The sequence below is a fragment of the Furipterus horrens genome, unplaced genomic scaffold, assembly GCF_987537825.1.
Source record: "Furipterus horrens unplaced genomic scaffold, mFurHor1.1.pri manual_scaffold_5, whole genome shotgun sequence".
NCBI classification, from domain to species: Eukaryota; Metazoa; Chordata; class Mammalia; order Chiroptera; family Furipteridae; genus Furipterus; species Furipterus horrens.
Genome location: NW_028327175.1, coordinates 194,587,437 through 194,593,332, shown reverse-complemented (window position 1 = coordinate 194,593,332; position 5,896 = coordinate 194,587,437). Strand labels below are relative to the sequence as shown.

Below are 5,896 nucleotides of genomic sequence, written 5' to 3'. Positions count from 1 at the left end.
GATTTTTACGATTTCTTCCACCTTACTTTTTTTTTTAATGTTTTTTATTGATTATATTGTTACAACAGTTCCAATTTTCTCCCCCTTGCTCCCCTCCACCCAGCACCCCCCTCCCCCAGCAATCCCCCCCAAGTCCATACCCCTGGTTCGTAAAAATTAACTATCCCCCTCCCCCTCAAATATTAGGACCCTTTGTAATCTTGTAAAAAAATATGGAACGCTTCACGAATTTGCGTGTCATCCTTGCGCAGGGGCCATGCTAATCTCTGTATCGTTCCAATTTTAGTATATGTGCTGCCGAAGCGAGCACTCCACCTTACTTTTGAATCTCCTTACTTCCATGCCAAGGATATGAGAATGATAGGATCAGTAAATCACAAAATCATTCTTCTTTTTTTTGATCCCATAATACAATGCACCCAAGGTAAGTCACGTAACTTCTACAGGTCACACGGGTATTAAGAGGGGGCAGCAAGACTTGGCTCGGGCTGCCTGGCCTCGGAGCCTGACTCTTAATGAGGACACACGAATTTACCTTTCTCTTACCAGCTCTGCTCTCTGTAGAACTCTGTCCTGAATCCATGGGCTGGCTGAGGGACCAGCCATTGCAAACAACAAATCCCACACTGAAATCAGAGTCTGCCTCCCCTCCCTCAAATCTGTGGGCTGGGCCAATAGCTTTTGCCTAGGCTTTCTTTCCCACGGAATGGGTTCTTTTCAGATGCAACCTGACCATGGTGCCTATACAGGTCTAGCAGAATCCCCACATGGGTCTCCCAGAGGTGCCTAGGTAGGTCAGTTTTCACTTGGATCTGAGTGGGGCTCCAGGTTTCTTACATACACCCTCACCATTTCCTCTTTTTTCTTGCTCAAGGCCAGGGCCCTCTACTTCCCCATCCCCATTGAGTCTTGACTGACCTCAGTTTGGTTGGGTTTGATGTGGGACCTGAGGTAAGAGTGTATTTCAAGATACTGAGGGTCCTATCACCAGGGCATAATTATAAGAGCTGACTTGACTTCCAGCCCTCCCTTGGCCTTGATAGCCTCCATGAGCCTCAATGTTCTCCACTGTAAAATGGGATTTTCATGTGCATGAGGTGGGGTGGTGCTAAAACCTCTCGGGATGGTTGTGAGGATTAAATGGGATCATATACAGAGATCATGGTGTGACTTGAATGTGTTTACCAATCATTTTCCTCAAGGGCTTCTGTACCCCGGGGTGCAGAAAGGGTGACCCAGCAGGAGTTTGGGTCCCAAAATCATTTGTCGCTGGTGGCAAATCAGGACCAGAGCCTCTCTGGTGGTCAAGGCTGTCAAGGGATTTATTTCGCCTCCAACAGCCTCAGTAATCCAGCAGCCTGCTGGTCCCCGTGCTCAGTGGGTGTGTTATAATTGTTCAAGTACTTTGTTAAGAGAGAAGCTCTCTGTGTTCCCATTAACCCCCTGCATGGGGGCAGTCCCAGCCCACTGCTCCAGGCACTGTGTGTAGTTCAGTTTCTCAGTCCTGATGGACAGAAATGCCTGAAGCTGACTGACTTCTGCTCCTCTCTGCAAACCACATTCACAAACAGCAGCGGTTCATCAACTCACTCCTCACTGGTCCTTTCTTGTTAATCACCTCCTCCTCTTCAACTGACAGAGTTCTGAGTGTGGTTCACTTTGAATTTCAAATGTCTCAAGAAGTGCTTTTATTCACAGTGGGGACTGATGAGTTAATGTCTTAGGAAATAAACTGAGCACACAGGAGCTGCTATAATTCCCTGCCACCAATGCCGACATCACAAAGAATAGAACAGTAGCACAGAAATGTACTACTTGAATATGTTTACTTAATCACATCAGAATTCTCTTTGAACTTGGCCCCAGGGGACAGGGTTTACAAAACTGGCTGGTAGTGAAAATAATCCACCGACAAAGAGTTTTGTGTCACAAAGAGAGAATTTCAGGATCAAATGCAGAAGGAACTGTTTGTGAAAAGCATTGAACCAATGTGACTTCTGCCCCATTGGATTTTGCAACGGGCTTACCCAGAGCTGGGGATGCCTTCCCACCTGAGACTGTGGGTTGCAAACTGCCTGGGAGGATATGATTTTCTTTGAAAATAAATGTACCCCTACCTTGAATTTCCGAGTGGTGTGCCATTGCAATGTCTGGCTTCTGGAAATGCAATGGTTAGTGGGTCCCAGGCTAGGCTTGTCGAGGCTTGTCAATAGTATTGACACTCTTCAGGTCCAACGGGTGAGTGCAAATCTGGGAATTAAAGAGCTCAGCAGGCCCAGGGACAAGCAAAGGGGAGCACAAGCAGAGGAGAGGGGAGTGAAGTGATGAGTTCAAGATCAAAATTGCTCGTGGGACCAAGACGCCCCAGTTGTTGCTACAGAGTTGCTTGCCTGATACATGGATGGATTAGTACAGGGGTCATCAGACTATGGCCTGTGGCCAGGTCAAACCTGAGCCTCTTTTTGTATGGCCTGTGAACTAAGAAGGTTATTTTTTGTTGTTGTTCTTGAAATAAAATCAAAAGAAGAAAAATATTTTGTGACATGAAACATATGCAATTCAAATTTCAGTGTCTAGAAATAAAGTTTTATCAGAACACAGTCGTGCTTGTTCATTTATATAATATCTCAGGCTGCTTCTGTGCGGCCGTGGCAGAGTTAAGCCCCTGAAGCAGAGGCAGTGTGGGCCACTGAGCCTAAGATATTTACTGCCAGGCTCTTTACAGAAAAAGTTTGCCCCTGTGTGTATTAGTTTGAGATGCACAGGTGCGAAGCCCAGGTTTGAGACCATGTGGGTCCTGGATGGAATTAAGGTCAAGTGAAATGAGCCACGAACTAGCTGCTCTCAGTGGGGGCCAGTTACCTAATCTGTGAAATGGGCATATTAACATTATCTGTCTCAAAGGGTCCTAAGATCCTGCTGACAGGAGCCCTGTGCATATTTCAAGGCTGGGAGGAGCCACAGAAATTAACTGGAGAGCATTTTCAGACCTGGGTCATCATCTGAACCACTTCCTTCTGGGACTCTGATTACATATATACTAGACTCCTGAAATTTGTCCCAGAGCTTACTGATACTCTTTTAATTAAAAAAAAAAATTTTTTTTTTCCTTCTCTGTTTCATTTTGGATGATTTCTATTGCCATGTCTTCAAGTTCACTAAATCTTTCTTTTACAATGTCTAATCTTCTGCAAATCTCATCTAGTATTGCTTTTTGTCTGTGATATTGTAGTGTTTACCTCTAGAACTTTGATTTTGATCTTTTAAAACATAGCTTCTGTGTTTCTATGTAAGTTTTGAACATATGGAATACAATTATAGTCATTGTTTAATGTCCTTGTGTGCTAATTCTGACATCTGTGTCATTTCTGGATTGATTTCAATTGACTGATAATTTTTCTCACTACAATCATGTTTTTCTGCTTTGTTGCATGTCTAGTAATCTTTGGTTGGATGCTAGATATTGTGATTTTGCCTTGGTGTGTGCTGGATGTTGTTGAATTTTAGAACTTTTTTTTCTGGGATACAGTTAAATTACAATTTGATTCTTTTGAGTCTTGCTTTTAAGATTTGGTAAGCAGGACCAGAGCAGTGCTGTCAGGAATTAATTCTTCTCCACTCCCTTTCCTGTCTGGCTGTCGGGAATAGACACTCCTCCTGGCTCTCTGTTTGGGAAGTTTTTCTATGACCACAGATTTTCCTCACACGCATGTGCTGTCAGTCTCTGCTGAATCATTGCGGATGACCTTCTGCAGGTCTCTGGAGTTCTGTCTGTGCAATTTCTGCTTTCCAGCACTCGCTTCTTCAACCTCTAGCCACGTGAGGTCTCCCCTAGCTCTTAGCTCCATTTCTTCAACTCACAGTCCACTGGGCTCCTCTGAGGTTTCCCTTTCCTGCACTGTGTCTGGAAACTTTCTGAAGGCACCGAGCTAGGGAGATCATAGGTTATCTTGTTTATGTCCTGTGTCTCAGGATCACATTCCGGCATTACTCGATGTCCAATGGCATCTAAAACCATTACTCCATCTTTGTCAAACATACTTCTGTAAGCAAATGTATCTCTGATATTCTGATTGGGCAAAAGTAGTAACTCAGACTTTATCAATTTTAGGCCATTTTATTCCTCAGAAAGTAGTTATTTTCATTTTATAGCTGAGGAAACTGAGGCTCAGCCTGGTGAAGTGACTGTTTGCCTGAACCCCAAGCTCTCCCATTTTCATTACTTGACATTGCTCTCCTTATGTATCTGCCAGCCCATGCTGGGGGAGGCGGGAGTCCCCTCTGCAAGCTAAAGTCCACCCAGGAAGTGCAATAGGCCAGGTTCGAGCCTCTTCACTACTCAAGGTATGAGACAGGGGTCAGAAGCATCAGCAGCACCAGGGGGAACTTGTTAGCAATGCAGGGGCTTGACCCCATCCCAGACCTGCTTAATCAGATCCTGCACATTAGCAAGATCTCAGCTGGCTTTTTGTGTGTATTATGGTTTGAGACACATTACATTAGAAATACTTCCTGGGCCTTGATCTCCTGAGCCCAGTCCTGGCTCTCTGGAAGCACAGAACTGAGATGAACTGAGAGGAGACACAGCCAGAAACCATGTCCCACACCCAGAGTGAGCCTGGAGGTCCCTACTTCTCTTCCAATGGCAGTTCCTGTGCCTACACAGCCCACCCTGGACAAGGGTCCTGGAGAAGCCATTTGGACATGCCTCTGCCTTCTGGTAATTTGTCTAGAATATGGTTTTACAGGAAGCTGTGACTCACTCGGCCTTCATTCACCTGCCAGGTGCTGGCCTGGCTGGAGGCCAGTAGACGGAACTCTGGGCGAAGGAGCCAAGAAGGCGTCTGGGGGAGAGGTGGGGAGAGGAAGTGGACAGTACTGAGGAGTGCTGCCTGCGGTGCCCACCTCACCCCCAGCCCCCCACTTCAGCCACACCAGTCAGGAATAAGACAGCTGGACAGGTTCCCTCCACGCTTACCTTATGAGACTTTGTGTCTGCATTTCAAAGAGACCATTTCTGAAAAAGCCTCTGGATTCCTCGTCAGTAGGAGAGGTTCCTCTGAGCTGAAGGTCAGAGAGAACGAAAACCACAGAGGAGGAGAAGGCAGCGCTGTTAAAGGGGCAGTTTATTTCTTGTTTATTTCTTTTGAGGCCCTTACCTTTGATCCCAGGAGAGGGTGGTACCCTAAGGGCCAAAGGGCAGGGAGAGACTTAACAGAGTTCTAGGCCAGCATCCTCTTCCCAGGCTATTATGCTCTTTCTGTAAAGAGAGAGCTCCAGGCATAAAAGGAATGTTTCTCCTAACCCTGCAACTCTAGGCAAGGGGTTCCCAGGCCCCTCTAAGCAGCATCTGCACCTGCACAATGTCTATGAACCATACCACAGCCAGGTGCCGGGAAACAATGAACCCGCGCAGATGCGAGGTCAGAGAGACCTGGCTTTGGGTCTGGAACTGCGCTGTGTATTAGCTGTGCAGATGTCAGCCAGCTTAGCTTTGAGCCTTCAATTCTTCATCTACACAGTGGGCTACTACTAAGACCCACCTGAAAGAGTTTCAATAAAGTGAGTTAATATATGGACCACTTATGGTGGTTAACTTTATGTGACAGACAACTTGACCGAGTCAGGGTGCCCAGATATTCGGCTAAACATTATTTCTGGGTATATCTGTGAAGGTGTTTCCAGAGGAGATTAACATTTGGGTTGGGGGACTCAGAAAGCAGATTGCCCTGCTCCATGTGGGTGGGCATCATCCCACTGAGGGCCTTAATAGGACAAAAGGCAGAAGGAGGGAGGATTGGCGCTTTCTTCTGCTTGACTGCTGAGCTAGGACATGGGCCTTTTCCAGTCGGTGGACAAGGACTTACACCGTTGGCTCCCCTGGTACTTAGGCTTT

General features: G+C 46.3%; 1 non-coding gene across 1 annotated transcript; it reads right to left on the bottom strand.

Moving 5' to 3' along the window:
• Positions 1 to 206: 206 nt before the first annotated feature.
• LOC150010703 (U6 spliceosomal RNA) lies at positions 207 to 310 on the bottom strand. Its single transcript, XR_016511435.1, has one exon. It is a non-coding gene; the product is annotated as a U6 spliceosomal RNA (small nuclear RNA).
• Between the last annotated feature and the right edge of the window lie 5,586 nt (positions 311 to 5,896).